The 16,583-nt window shown below is 40.5% G+C and overlaps 1 protein-coding gene across 1 annotated transcript in view; it reads left to right on the plus strand.

Moving 5' to 3' along the window:
* Nucleotides 1-14,388: 14,388 nt before the first annotated feature.
* Nucleotides 14,389-16,583, plus strand: part of HPGDS (hematopoietic prostaglandin D synthase) — a 71,841-nt gene continuing 69,646 nt past the window's right edge. Inside the window, exon 1 of the mRNA XM_030564819.1 lies at nt 14,389-14,452. The gene's annotated coding sequence lies outside the window, so the exon portion shown is untranslated. The remainder of the gene's footprint in view (nt 14,453-16,583) is intronic.

Here is a 16,583-nt window from a genome sequence, read left to right on the forward strand (position 1 = left end):
TGAGGTAAACCCCAAGTGGAAGTAGGGTTGCCAATTTGGGTTGGATGTATTCCTGGAGATTTTGTCACATGACATAATATTTAATTATAGATTAATCTTTAATTCCTGGAGACTCCAGGCCAATCCTGGAGGCTTGGCAACCATAGGTGGAGTTCATAGGGCTGACCTCACTTACCAACCTCAAGTCAAAAACTACTTTTGCTTTGTCTTGACTAGGTATTTAATCAAGGTAGGTAACTCGTAAATACACAATTTTTTCCAGCAAAGACATAGCCAGAGTCTGTCCTCTTCTGGACTTAGCCAAAATCTGATCCTTTCGGTTAAAGCTCATCTGGTCTCTGTTTCTCAGATCTGTACACTCACCCCACCGCACACACATCCATCAAAATGGCTGCTCTCCCTTCAGTCTTTTCCAGACCCTCGCCAAAACCAGGGTTAAATAGCAGCCACAAATATCTAAGAGAACCAAGCTGAGAGATGATGCTGAAAGAGTGAATCCTTTCAAGGGTTACACTTGCAACATGTTCAGGCCATTTGTGAAAAACCTCTATGCTCTTAACAATTGTACGTGTAACTACATTTTGAGACATATTGTACAAATACATCTACTAAACAGAGTAAAATGATTATGTAGTGAATATATTAGAGAGCACTATTGTCACAATATATACATATTACCACCCAAAAGCATCACTACAAACCACAAGAAACATTTCAGAATGCCATATATAAACAAAAGATAGTAATGTCTGATTTACCCTTGTTTCATGGACTTTAAAAATAATTTTCTATTTCAGACATTATGAGGCAGAACCTGGGTGTGGCTAAACTGCTGAGAGTTCAGATCAGATAGTGGCAAAAATCTCACCTTTGCACTCCCTTGATCATGGAGTTGCTCTGGGAAACCTATTCCTCTGCACCAAGTTAGAGCAGCCTCAGTCCTGCTCTAACTTACTCAGTGTAGCAATGGCCACAAGGGCTCAAAAACTTGTATGACTGCAGTGTATCACAGGGGTATCTCAGCCTCCCCCTCTTTCCTTCAGCCATGCTCCTCTTTTTCCTGTTACAACTGTATCCCCTTGCAAGTTGCATTAACCAAGGACTTGGCACCTAAACTTTAACTAGATCAAATTTCTACCACAGTGATGCTTACATATTTCTAAAGGATCATGAAGAGCACAAAATTCTCTTCTGTGTTCTGAGTACTAGCTGCTTTAAGATGCCACTTTGACATTAAAATGATATTATGGATCTCTGAGGCACTCAAGGGCTTGAAACCTTATCAAGCTAATGGTTTGCAAGCTTCCTATAGAGTAGAATGAGCTTTAGATCTTCATCTGCTGGTTTGTTTTCAGCCCCAAGCTTTTACCTTAAGGTGACCTGAAAATAAAATTCATAAATTTCATTTGCTTCAGAAGTCTATGCTGAATGCCCCCTGTTAATCAGGATTAGAGGGACATTCAGCACATCAACTAAAAACTAATCTTTTTTTTGTTTAGCTCTCTCAATGTTATGGTGCTTTTAGCTCTACCATGAGGCTCCAGAATGTGTTATTCTGAGGCATTACAGGCAACAAAGAAATCCTGCTGGAATGTGGAGTTGACCAGTCAGCTCAATGGGTATAAAAATATAACAAATGTGTGTTGAAAACCACAACCACCATATCTCTAGCCATGCCCCTATTGCAGCTTGTTTGATTCACTTGACCAAGACTCTCAGTTTGCTATATTGAGTCCTGGGCCTGGAAAACTGCCGAGTAAGCACTGCTAGACAGAGACAGCAGCAAAAGTTTTAGGATCAATGTTTCAGATGCAGCCTCCAAGTTTGTGGCCCTAATTTTGTACACTTATGATTTGAGGTATGTCTTTTTTGACTCCTACATTTTGGAAGCTGAAAATGTGGATGTGCAACATATTTGCACGTGCAAATTGGGACTATTGCTATCTACCTGACACCCACACCTGAATTTTCTGCATCCAGAACTTTAGAGGCATCGAAAAGAAAGTTCCCAACAATTTAGGGGGATAAATTATGGCACACAATACTGGAGGCTGGACTGAGGCCCCTTTGAAAATCTGACCCTTCATGTCTAAAATCTTGTAAACCAGGAAGTTGAGGGGGGAAAAAAAGGCTTTACACCACTAGAAAGCTGGGGATTGTATCTCTCTTTTACAACAGTATAACATAAAGTCACTATGCCTGGTTATGTTTAGAAATAGGCCGAGGCGTTTGTTCCCAACCAGAAACGCCTTGTGTTAAAAATCAAAGCTCTGATTTTTACCTGAACCATGACATCAGTTCAGATCCAGTTAGCACAAGAACATAGTGAAAATCTCATGAATAACAGGTTTGATTTTTGCAAGATTTGTCTCTCTCCTCTAACCCAACCCCCCAGGACTCTCTCAACAACATGCCAGTCACTCACCACTAGAAGCCCTTCATAAGGGGGATCCCACCGCAGGTTGCTTAGGATTCCAGGAATTCCCACTAGCCATTCCCCTGCCATTGGCAACTTTGTGGAAGAATGCTCTCAGATTTGCAGTCTACTAGGGATGGCAGAGTCTGCAGCAAGGCACAGACTGTTCTGCTTCTTGTTTGTGTATGTTGAGGTGGGAAGGAGGCAGGGGCGGCTCCAGACCCCAGCACGCCAAGCGTGTGCTTGGGGCGACATGCCGCGGGGAGCGCTCTGCCGGTTGCCGGGAGTTCGGCAGGCGGCTCCGGTGGACCTCCCACAGGCGTGCCTGTGGAGGGTCCGCTGGTCCCACGCGGCTTCGGTGGAGAATCCACCGGCACGCCTGCGGGAGGTCCACCGGAGCTGTGGGACCGGCAACCGGTAGAGCGCCTCTCGCAGCATGCTGCCCTGCTTGGGGCGGCAAAATGTCTAGAGCTGCCCCTGGAAGGAGGGGAAGGTTGGCCCACCTACGAGCTCAAGCAGAATACCCTAAATATTAAGAGAAGGTGACAGACTGACCTGATAGCCTGCAAATGGTGCTGGGGGAAAGTGGAAGCATGAAGAATACCTTAGCTGGTGTCCCCTTCAAAACCATCTTCTTCCAAGGCTTCTAGTGATGATGCACCGATGGGGAGGAAAGTCTGAGAGAGCCAGGAAGGAAGAGCAGTACAGAGAAAGAGGAATCTGTGGAAGGCATGTCTTGGTCTCAGAACTCAGAAGACAGACAGCCCATTGTGAGTTTTAGATCTGGGTTGGCTCCAGAGTCAGATCATTTCTGATCTGGAAATTGAAGCCCTAGTGTTCCCCAAGTCAACATGGATTTGGAATATGGATTTAGGCTTATTGATTTCCACTGTGCTTTGAACAGCTGCTGTGTGAAGAACTATTAGAATTAGAATTCTGTGCTTTGTTCTGTTTAAAAATCGAATCCCAACTTCCAAGCAATATAAAGTATTCACTTTAACTTGAGTGGTTTATGAGCTGACTGCTGCTAAAACACAATGGTAATAAGACTAATGGTTTGATCTCTTGCCTCCAGCCCATGCTACCTACATTTTGGTAGGCCACGTCAGATACTTTCAGGAATAGTGAACTTTTCCAAGCATGGCCCCGAACTGCAACCTGAAAGAAACAATTCCTTTACTTCCATGTACCAGCAGGGTTTCCGTGGTAGCTGTCACATTCACAGGATGTGCATTTTGTTGACTCACAAAAAGAGTTATTGCATCACAAAAAGAGCGCGACGTGAGTGGAAATCTCAAGGGTTGATTTGTAATCATCACTATAGCCCAGTTTTCAAATGCACATATTTGCAATGATCCAACTTGCCAAGTGTGCCACTGAGAAGCTGGGTCCATATGTGCTCACTGCTCTGCTGGATCTGACCTGTGATGGCAATCAGCACCTATTTCTGACATAGATGAAACACAGTTTTTTTTTTTTAATGATAGACCCTCTTAAAAGCTTTTGATAATTGCTTATTATGCCCCACATTTTTGAAACTCTGCCCCTTTTGACACTGGTGGAAGCTAAGAATTTATGTAATCCATTATCTCAAAGCTTAACTTTAACCTAATTGCACTGACCTACTTCTGCGAATCAGAGACTTCTCTTATTTGTAAAGCATATTTTACTTCTTGGTATAGTTTCCTGTGCAGTGTAACAAAATTACGTTAAATTGCAGAAGTTCAAGAAACCCAATGAATTAGCTGTGAAAACACAAAGAGCCTTAATGAGCTTCAGATTTAAAATGTTGATTGCACAACACGAGAAAAATAAAGAGCCACGTCAATTTATTGCCACCTATCCCTTTTATGAAAGGAAATTATTACATTTTTCCTTTTGCCTTCTTTGGTTTGTGGGTTACTGCAAATGTTGAAATCACAAATGTGTCTAGCAAAACCAGCTGATTTTTAAGCCTATCTCAGGATGTTATGAATACTTCAGGTTGGTAATACCGCACTCTCTCCTTCTGGGTGAGATGTACTATACCTACAGAGTGCTCAGGTATTCAAACTCTGTGGGGGCAGAATAGGAGTGAAATCCTCCCCTTCATTCCTGTAATCTTTCTCCAGGCAGTAATGATGGCCTCAGCCCCTTCAGACTAACTTCATGGGGCAATGAGGCCACTGGATTTGTGGTCCACCCCAGGTTACCCATGCCAGCTTATGTACACACTTTTCATTGAGATGGGGGTGCACCTCCATTGCTAGTGGCACCCCTTAACAACCACATTGTGAGGCTTGTCCTGTGCACCAGGAGTAGATTTCACCATTTGTGGAATTGCTGTGGAAACTGCTCACCTAAAGCTGAGAATAGAATTGTTTGTGGTAGGCACAAAAAGATTGATGTGCTAGGCTCTCTTTTTATTGGCACTATTATATTTTAGGATTCAGCAACCAAATACAGAAATCAAATGACAGCAAAGCTCACCCTTAAGGGCGTGCAGCACAGAAGTATACAGCTGACAGGCTACAAAATTATTGCTACGCATGCTGCTGTGAATCTACAAGACAGCACATTTGCACAGATATTGTATACTGTGTAATGCATAAAGCAATAAAGCCCCCAAAATATTAAACTTACAGGTCTCTTTTTCACTACTCATCAGGTTACCTCCCCAACCTGCCTAATTTTGAAAGTAAATGTCAAGACACAGAGATTCTATTATAAATGTTGCCTATTACTACAGCTGGGCAATTGCTACTCTCATTTGTTTGACTAAGAACTGCAGATTTGTTTCAGAGGTATTCAGACCCTTTTATTTGCTTCCCACAGACATAAGCACAAGCAAATTTTTGTCTGGGAGAATGTTTGTGGAGAGAGAGAGAATGTTGTGAATACTGGAACAAGTTTATATTCACACAGGCATTTATGCTGTAATTATTCAGCAGTCACCTTGACTTTTTTGTGAGGTTAGGAATTGTTCCATCAGCAAATAGAAACAATGCCATGTGATTTAGGTGACCAAGCTCACAGAGAGAACAGTAAGTGATTAAACTGGCCAATTTAATATTTTCTTACTGTTATTCAAATTTATGCCTAATTTTAACTAAATTGAAAACCCAGCATTTTGAGTTTTGAAATTTTATTCCACCAAAGAGATATTGCCACACTGAAGCAAATTTTTAGAGTGCCTTTATCAATGTGAAGAGCACCAAATGTTTTCACAAATATTTCTCTCACACACACACTCACACTTCAGTTGAGCCATGAAATAGCCTGGAATTAAATTGAAATTTAATGAAAAATATATTTTACTGTTTTCTTAAGTAATATAATATATTGAGGAAAAAGTCAGATCTCTGTGAGGAACATATTGACAGGAGCAACTGGTCAGATATTCTCTGTAATCTTCCAAGATCGCTTAGTTGAGATCTCTTTGTTGAGACCACACTGTCGTTTTTACTCTATGCTAATTATAGTCCACTTTGTAGCCATGAAAAATAAGAAAACACCAACTGAATTAATTACACATGAAACTTAAACCACCCAAAGGGGAATCATCAATAACTAGCTACAAGGCTAAGAAGGCAGGAGTAATGGCAAATTAAAGTATGAAACAGATCCCAGCTAAAATCTGAGGAAAACAGCAGCAAAATGGGAAGGGGAAGTAGCTGATGGTAAATAAAGATACAGGGTCAAATTTAGCCTTTGTAGCGTAAATGGTCTTTGAGTTCAGTAGCTTTACAACAAAGGGTGTATTTGGCTCACAGCACTTAATAGGCACTAAAGAAAAAAATATTAAGAAAAAAATTCAACATTCTAAAATATTTATGAGCTTCCTCCCTTCCCTGCCAACCAGTAATCTCTGCCTTGAAAAAAAAAGGTCATTCATCATTTACTTAGGATTTTTCTCATATCCAGCACATACAGAATTTTGCAATTCTTGCAATGTCACCTTCCCCGTTATGCATGCCAAAGCATGCAAGAAAGGGAGAGAAAAACATTTTGCTTGCCTTAGAGGCACAAGAATTCAAGTGACAGAAAGAGAAAAGAGGTGACTAGCTCTCATCTATTCTGAGCACCCATTATAATAGACGTACCCACAGTGAGGCTCCATTTTCAATTTATAGAGCTCAGCCTTAGCATAAATAACAAACATGAATAAAATTACTGATGGGTAAAATCTCAAATGTTTGAGTGCTTATCCAAACCTATAGGGGCCCTCTCTTTCTTAAGAAGCCAGTGTGATCGTCCCACCTACTAATCGTCCCATCTACTGATCATCCAGTAGAGGCCCATAAAGCACCTTGCCTTCTGGTCCTGTAAACTTCTCTCTTCTTCAGGCCCAGCTCCATATTGCCCAATTCTTTTACAGATCAGCACCATGTGTCCTGTCCTTCCCTTCTGGGTTCCAGAAACGTTCTTCTTTCTTCCTATCCAGGGTCACAGAATCCCTCTCTTACATCAATCAAACCAGCATGCTCTTCTGACCCCACATATCATCTCAGAAAAGTCTCTCTCTTGAGCTTTGGAGTATTTCTTCCTTTAAGTATCATGTTGTTTCAGGGCTTCCCTGTTAGTTTCAGCTCTGAGGATGAAATTTTGAAGTGGCATATTTAAAATGTAAGGTGGTCCTAGGCCCAGCAAAGATCCCACAGTACTTTATTAATTGTAAGGTAGTTAAGGCTATAGGGAGATACGTGTAATTTAACCCAACTGCAGTGAACACTGAAGGAGGTTCAGGAATAAAGCTCAAGTTCAAGACTTGTCATTTCCCCAATAAATACACAAATGAATGTGGTCTCTTGCTCTTTACACAACAAACATAAAATGAAGGAACCACACGGGCCCGGTGACGTCCACATAACTGTGTTTATAAACTACATACAGTGTTCAGTGCCTAACTACATATATACACTGCTGCTTTGGCAGGTTTCTAAACATAGAAACTAAGCATGTGTCTACACCGCAAACAACAAAATGAAAATAAAAAACCCAACATAACTCAGGCTCATGCTACCTAACTAAAAATAGAGGTTCCGGAGCCCTGAAACCCAGTGAAGGAGGTGGCTCTAGCTGGAGCTAGAACATCTACATTCATATTTTAAGCCTGTGGAACATCTTCATTCGTATTTTAAGCCTGTGACATGAGGATGAGCACTGTGAGCCTGAGTCAGCTGACCCAGGCTCTGAGACTTGCAGCTGTGGTGTTTTGTGGTTTTGGTTTTTACAGTGTAGATATATCCTAAAGGGCTTACAAACTTTCTAAAAAGTAACTACTCAATTCTTATACTCTACAATGACCAACTTAAAAAACTAACCTACAGTATAAAACTATTATATTATTAAACAACAAGAATAAAGGACTATGTTTAGGGGGAAGGGGTGAACTGAACAAAATGGCTTCTCTTTTGAAATTGGATCTCAGATAATAAAAATGAAGAAAGAACCCTGAGCCAGATTCTGATCTCAGTTATGTTGGTGTAAATCCACTGACTTGGAGTTACTCTGGTTCTATGCCAGCATAGCTAAGATCAGGCTATGGTCCAGTCTATGTTTCTTTGAAGGAATCATTTTTACTGAACACCTGGAAGCCTTGTCCTCAGACAACATTAGTAGAGCCAACATGGTAAATTTTATAAGCCAACTATTGGGGGTGGAGGGAGAAATTACACACTAACACCACCATCCCTGAACATTTAAGAAGGTTGGATCAGATTCTAGGCCTGACTCTAGAATAAATTTTCAGTTAAGTATCACCAGCTTAAAACACTGCATGCTTGTTTAATTCAAGTCTTTAAATGGCACTTGTGAAACACTGAAAAGTTGAAATGAATTCAATAGAGTATTGGATTGACTTCGGAGAATATTCTAGTGGTAGAAATACATAGGTTTTAGGGAGTTCCCCACCCCTTCTCTCGGGTCTGTTTGTATCAGAAGTGAGGGGAGTCTGCTATAAGAAATAGTCTATTGTACTGCCCAGGGAGTCATCAGTTGGTTGGAACTATACTGATGTACAGAGGGTAGAGTTTAAGGATAGTGATTTAAAAAATGGGCTGTTTTCATAACTGAATTCTTTTGTATTTCACTCTTGGGAAACCTGTGGAATAACCAAAGGGAGAACTTAAAAAAGGACTGACAAATTGTTGTTGCCCAAAATAAACCTGGATGAATTAATATTAGAAACCTGATCTTACATACTCCAGCCCAAATCAACTCATTTTTTCCTCTCAGGTTACTCCTGGTTCTAAAGAAGATTAATTAGCTGCAGCCATCTACCAAAGGTTTACAAAACTTGGCTTTTTACTCTCCCATGCATACAAATGTAGTCAGACATACTAGTTGGCAGCCTACCAGCATCATTTATATGGAAAGCGATGGCAACAATGTTAAGAATTTAAAGGCCTATTCTACCCCATGCTAAATGCCCTTTGTGACATCCTGGACAGCACAAAGGTGACTTACTTAACACTGCACTAAAGGGTCATCTGGGGATTCCCCTTCCACAGAACAAGCCTTGGGTATGTTGGCCCCTGGAGCCCCCACTGTAGATGGTGGGACCGTCTGGGGCTGCAGCATTCTGAATTCTGGTGATCCTTGCCAACATAACTGCACCTAGAACTACTCTAACTTGCACTAAGGTCAGAATAGCACCTTAGCGCCCCCAACTCAAGGGGGATGGTACTGGAGATGTGAATTAATGCCACCTTTGCACACTCCAGCTGTGTCAACTGGCGCTTTGAAAATTGAACCCTCTTGATAAACAAGCAGTTCGATAACAGAGACCACATGTCCCAAGACAGACAGCTATGTTGTGTCATTGCTTAACTGCTAATATTGGGGTGAGGAGTAGAGCTGAGTGTGGGTGGAGTGGGACTGGGAAGGGGATCTGGATAGTGATTCAATAATATTTACAGAAACACAGAGAAAAAGGGATGTAGAACTGTAGCATGATTTAGTGACCCAATAATAGCCCATGAACCCTCTGAAATAGACATCTGCCAAACTAAATCTTGGATTTAATTTTAATCCATCTGACTTCCTCTGGATTTATCTAGGGCTTTCCAATAAAGAGAAGAGCCCCAGAATTCATCAAGAAAGAACGTCATTTAATTAATGTCCTCATCTCCCTTAATACATCCTTCACATGCAGTCTCAAATACGACATTTAGCTGACACTGTGACTGGAGCGACATCATGTCTAAGTAAGTTACCCTCTGACATTAACCCAGCAGCATGGGCAATATGAGTTTCGGCCCACTTTGATTAGTTCTGCCCTCGCACCACAAGGAATCTGGGCCTCATTCTGTATCTGACAAGCTGCTGAGGTGAAAGAAGTACCATCACAACAGGTTAAAACTGGAAGCTGAGAAACAGTGGCATTTGAAGAGATGTCTCATAATTAAAGACCTATTGTAGCTCTGCCATTAAGTTGACTGATTTGGATGAAGATTCTCTTTACTAGACTAAATCCATTTATTATTATTATTTTTTTTATAGACTGCCACCTCTTGTTTTAGCAACTGTGATAAAGTTGTCTACCCTTCATAAATTTGGAGACTAGTAAAAGTTCCCTTACATGAAGCATCTCTTGCTCCAGACTGTAAAACAGTCTTTGCTTTACTGCTCTGTAGAAGTAGGCAGTTCAGTGCTCTTTTTCATGCTATAAACATCTGTTGTAAGCTGAAATGGAAAAATATATAAAGAGCTTAAACTGTAGGAAATGCTTATCAAAGGAAGCTAAGTCTAAATCAGTTCATTGCATTACCAACTGCATCATTTTAAACTTAGTGGTATAAATCATTCCAGTTTCAGGAATCTAGCGCAATTACTTCATTGTCCTCAAATAAATTAAGCAGATATCACTGGGGCTATGCATGATCAGAATCTAACAGAAAAAGGGATTATTTTATTCTTCAGAATGATAAATCTACTGTGTGATCCGGCAAAAACCCTTACTCACTTGTGCAATGTATTCATGTCCAAATTGTGCCACTGAAGTTAATGGGAGTGTTAGTGCACATGTAACACTTTGCATGATCAAGATCTCCATTCATCCAATGGACTTTCAAAACTGTGGTGGGGGAAGACTCTACTTATGTACGTTTCTTGTACAAGGGGCTGAAGGTGTGTTCCATGAAACATGAACACAGTTATACAGACTAAAACATAAGTGAAATCCTGGCTTGATAGGTCAGCTGTAGAATGGGTGAACACTTCCGAAAATGATCACTCTATATCTGACCTATCAAGGAAATCCTGAACAATACTTTCAAAAGACAAGCATGGGAGCTTAAATTCATTACTAGACACCAAAATCATGGACTGAATAGATACTCTGGATTTATGGTTTATTACAGTAATCTGTAACCCACTATCCCCTTCTTTTTGTCCTAACTCTGCAGAGGTGTTAATGGGCCACTTTAACTTGAATGATCCCTTACACAGTGTGCTAAATACTTATGCTAAACAATCTTGCATTTAGCTGTGATGCTGGGAGTACCTTCAGGTCTGGGAAAGGAGAGCTCTATGGGCTTGGCTACACTTGAAACTCCATAGTGCTGCTGCGGGAGCGCTCCGGCAGCAGAGCTTTGAAGTGCAAGTGTGGTCGCGGCACCAGTGCTGGGAGAGAGCTCTCCCAGCGTTGCAGGTACTCCACCTCCCCGTGGGGATTAGCTGCGCTCCCAGCGTTGGGGCACTGTTTACACTGGCACTTTATAGCACTGTAACGTGCTGTGCTCAAGGGGCTGTTTTTTCACACCCCTTTGAGCGAGAAAGTTACAGTGCTGTAAAGCACCAGTGTAGCCAAGGCCTATGTGGCTCAAAAGCTCTTTGGTGCAACTAAAAGTATTACCTCACCCACCTTGTCTCACTCTTTTCATTTTGCTGCCAGTTCTGGAAAAAAAATTGGAAATAAACTTTGGGTTCAACCCAAACTGAAACCAATTTTTTTTAGCACTTTTGGCCAATCAAAAAAGTTAGGGAAAAAGTCTTTGAGACAAATTAAACATTTTGTTTTGTGCATTTTAACAAAACTAAAGGAAATGAAAGGCTAGAGTCACAAAATTGAGGTGGCAGTGGTCCCCTTAAAGCATTTAGCCCAATGGTTTGAGTACTCACCGGGACGTGGAAGATCCATGTTCAGATCCTGCTCTGGAGGAGAGACATGAACCCATTCCTAGTCCCCCAGGCTGTAGGATATAGCCTGACTTCCAGGCTGTACCATATTCTGGAGAACTCCCTCAACCTCTTTTGTTGAAGTTATTCCACTTTGTATAAATAATCCAATATTCCCTGCACATGGGACTGGAAACTATGTGTTCTCCCCACGCTCCAATAACCAACCAATCACTAGGCTAGAGTGTCTCTTTCTGGTCCAATGAATATTTGATTATTCATATAAAGTGGACAGCTTGAACAGGAGAGACCTGGCCCAAAATACTCTGTATGCTGAGGATCAGCACACGCATCTGGGAGGGGGCAAATCTAGGTTCAAAGTCCCTGTTCCAAAGTGGGGACTCACACCTGGATTTCCCACATCCTGGGGAGTGTCCAAACCACTGGACCAGAAGTTACCAAGGGGCAGAGGGTGCTCTCTCTCCTTGGTTTTCTGAATGGCATCCAAAACTATCCCAAAAATATTTGAGTATTTTATTTTGAAAATGTCTAAAGGAACCAGTCTGACATTAATTTTCTTTATTTTCTTGTTTTGAGCAAAACAAGTTGCTGAAATCAACACAAATTCACAAAACATTATGGTTGACCCGAATCTGCATTTTTTGACCAAAAAAGGAAAAGTTTTGGCTGAAAAATATCACCTAGCCTGAAGTTATAGCAGTATACAGTTGATTACCAAGCTATACTGATATCACACACAAAAACTACATTTACAGCATAGGGAAGCTGTGAAGTTAAGCATTCAAAAAATAAATGCCAGAATTAAGGTTTATTATGCATCCGGCACAAAAACTGTGTGTAGACCAGCCCTTTGCAATGAAGCTTGACTCCATGTATCAAGTTTCTCTTTGCTGTCAGAGGTTGGGATAGTGATGGTGGGGAGGGGAGGGAAGTAATGTGTGGTGCTAATACCACTGGAATGCATTTATACAACATTTAGAAACTACGCGGCAGATGATTAATGCTGCTAGTCCTAGGGATTAAACACCTTCTCCATGAAGGAGAGCGGTGCCCTGGTTAGTCCTGCTCCCTGCATCTGTGAAGAATGCTGATCAACATTTACAAATATTAATTAGGCCTCACAACATCCCTGGGTGGGAGGTTTTATGCCCATTCTTATGGCAGATGTCACCAGGTGGCTCTGTTGCACCGTGTTCCAAACGAGTCCAGTTCGTACAAATCTGTGTCTAATAGGCATGATGAGACAAGAGATTATAACTCAATTAATGATATCTTCAAAGTGCTATAAAAATAGTTCAATTTCTTTAGTAAAACCAAAGAGATTTGCAATCATGTAAAAAATAGGGAAGCAGTTCACCAAACCGGTGGTACGGTGAAAAGGCTGGTCACAAAAAGAGATGTTATAAATTTAAGGCCAATCAGGACAGAGTATCACAAGTACAATAAAGATCATCCCACCCAGACTGATGCCAAATTTAAGAACCAAAGCTTGGTGGTACAGGGAGTAGTCCTCAAATTTTGTTTAGATCTGGGCAGCTAACAACAATAATGCGATCGTGGACACTGAATGTATGATAGAAACTGTGATGTGCACAGGAATTGTAGATAGTGGCTCAAATGTAACAGTTTGTCGACTAAATGTAAGTAAAAATGCTCAGGCCTGGAGCACTCAGAACTGAACAATCTAATTGGTCTCAGATTGGATTACTGTAATGCATACTTAACGGGGATATACCTAAAACAGTTTGACAACTTCAGCTAGTACAGAAAGTGGCTTATTTTTGTTAAGTTGATCAGGAACAGGTTTCAGATAAACTAACATGAATTGGAGTAAGTGGGTTTGCATCAGTTTACCTAAACCACACCAAGTTAGTACCTTGACAAGGGCTTACCTGCTCTCTCGAGGCCAAACAAAGCTAGAGGAGTGTTCTTCCAAACACGCTGCTGCAATTCTGGCCAACATCAGCACTGCCTTTCAACTTGAAAATGCAAATATACAGTAAACAATACCAGACTGTCCCTTCCCCTTAATCTTTTGCTGAATAAGCTGTTTAAAGATCAAGTTGCCAGAGAAACAAGCAAGAACTTTCAGCACATACTGTTCATGGTATCAGGAGGAGAAGCAACCCTGATAGCAGTCCAGTGCAATCCCTGCTGATTGCCAAATTATGCTGTAGGGGGACAGTGGAGAAGATTCTGGCTATTTCTTACTTTATCATCGTTACAATAAATAGCAATAAATAATAATAATTAGTATTTAAAACTACTTGGCATTCCTGCAGTGCTTTTAATCCAAGGATGTGAAAGCAATTTTATAAACACTAAGCTACATACCATCACCTCCCGCTCTGGTAAGGTATTGTTATCGCATCCAAGTTATAAAGAGATAAACTGAGGCACAGTGAAGCTGAAATGACTTGTCTAAGGTCACAGCACAAGCCTATGGCAAGTTTAGGTTAGTGGGTCGCCAGATCCTCAGCTGGTATAAATTAGTGTAGCTCCACTGACTCAAATTATTAATGTCAGTTAACACCAGCTGAGGATCTAGCCTTGAAACACAAGAGTCTGGTTTGGCTGAGTTCTCTGGTACTTGTCACTTTTTTGTTATATTATCTGACCTAATTTTTAATACTTCCTAAGTTAACCTTTAGATGAAAAGGTAAGATAAGATACCAACAAATTGCATGTTTACGTGTGGTCTTTATCTGAGGAAATGATGCATCTCTGTTATTGTTAAAATGTGTTCATGAGAGTGTGTGTAAAGAATCTGATGACTGCATAGGTTGAGCTAGTGGGAGTGGTCTGCACATTCACACAGTGATATACACATAACCCTCCTCAACCCAGACTAGCATTCAGAGAAATTCCTGTTCGGTGAAGGAAGGATTACATTGACCAGACATTACTGCAATAGAAGTGAGTGATATCTCAGAACTGAATATGACAAAGAAACTGACTTCTCTCTTCTCTTTTCAATTTTCCTTTTCCAGTCTTATTCTGTCCCCTTTAAATACGTTACTGCTACTAAGTAGAAAGAACTATATTCTCCTGCCATATATGGCACTTGTACAGCAAGTACTTAAAATGTATCATTTTTGCAGTTTTGGAATGATTAAACACAGAACTGAGGGACTAATCATGCTAGCTACAGTCAAGTATAATAATCAGTTATGTGGAACAATTCCTGTATATATTAGCTTGTAAGTGTATCTCAAACATACCTGCAATATACTTGCTATTCTGCCTTTAGGCTTTTTTTTGACTGCTTGTTGTGCTGAACTGCCTGGAGGTTTTGTGATCTGTACAAACAACAAGTGCACTCCAAACTAAACTAAATTCACAAACTACAGTAGGTGTCCAGAAGCAAAAAGTCAGTGCAGAAGCCTACTGAGGGAGACAGCATCTGTTTTGATCCATTTTGATAGTCAGGATACTTGTCTAATATGAACTAAAGAGATACTGTAGAAGAGGCAAACGCAGTGAAAAAGTGACAACAGATTTGCATAGAGAGCTTCTCCCATTCAGGAATAAGTTGCTTCAAAGACTTTTATTAAGTTAAAACAATATTCTATTATAAATAAAAGCTGACCATCTATGTAACCCGTGGTTCTGGAACAGTTTGTATAGTGAGGGTGCTGAAAGCCATTTAACAAAACTATAAACCCTGTACATGATGGAAACCATAACAAGCCAGGAGGTGCTGCCGCATCCCCAGCACTCTTCGTTCCAGCACCTATTCATGTAACCAGCTGAATGGCAGGGTAATGTCAGAGGAATTAGATGGCTATTAAACAGTACTGAGCAGTGCCTTTGGGCTTCCCACTGGTCATTTTCTACACTATCCCGTCTCTTTTCATTCATCCAATCACACTCAAACTTTCAGACCCCTTGCAGTATTATTATGCAGAAAGACAAAAATAGCTAAAATAGTTTATTTTAGCTGAGTTTTTCTTCCTTTGCAATTCAGCCATTGTTATTTCAGTGTACGAATATGCTTTTCAAACTTTTGAAATCATATTGTAAATCTTGGCCAGGACTTTTACTATTCTTCTATCTGGCTCCTGCCTTCGTCACCTGTGCAGAGAATCCACGTGAGCACGTCCTCCGTTAAAAGCCACTTTCATTTAATAGCAATACCTTTACTGTGCAATTTAACACAAAAAACTTTGCATGATATCTTTAGCCAGAAATATTTTGCCATTGCTTTCTGCGCTCTTACATTTTGGACAACTCCACCTGTGGGCAGAGACAGCAGCCATTTTGTACTTACTTGCTGAAACTTTTGCAAAAGAGATGCACACACGGAATTCTCATCTGGAGATTTTACTTTTGCTCATTCTTCTTGTTTTTCTTAATCTAAAGTAAAAGACATCTACATGCTGAAAATATGCAGTTGCTCATTGCATACAGGAAAAACAACACTTAAAATATGTTTTCATCTCAAATATGCTATATGGAGACGAAGGAGTTTTTCAAACTATACAGAGTAGAAAACACATTCAAAGTGGCTCTGTACAATTAGTTTAGTTTCATATTCCCAGGGAAAACATGACCTGTTGTGGTTCATGCTATTCAGTTTATCATCAGATAATAGTCATACATCTCAATAGAGCCATACCTTGTGATTTAGTTTCTTATATACATATATATTTACAAGAGGCTTCACTCACTGAGGTGATTCAGTGGAAGGAGACTTCCAGCTGAATTATCCTCTTTTCATTGCATGGATTTGCTAGATAGGCATCATTCTTACCTTTTGGTTGTGTTGTCCAATGAAAATTATTTCATACAATAGGTCTGAGCTATGTGGCAGTGGAATCTGAATAACCACATATATTGTCCATGAATCCATTTTCCTGAATGGTTTTAAAACTCAGTATTACCATGCTCTGCTTCTACACTTTGCAACACCAACACTCTTTTGCTATTGCTAGTCCAATTCCTGCCATGCTTCTGCAGAAGTCTCAATAAAGGAAAGGGAATTTTAAAGGAAAGGAGACATTAAGTATAATCTCATGTTCTTTATAGTTTACTATGTGAACGTTTT

The sequence above is a fragment of the Gopherus evgoodei genome, chromosome 5 (assembly GCF_007399415.2).
Source record: "Gopherus evgoodei ecotype Sinaloan lineage chromosome 5, rGopEvg1_v1.p, whole genome shotgun sequence".
Taxonomy (NCBI): Eukaryota; Metazoa; Chordata; order Testudines; family Testudinidae; genus Gopherus; species Gopherus evgoodei.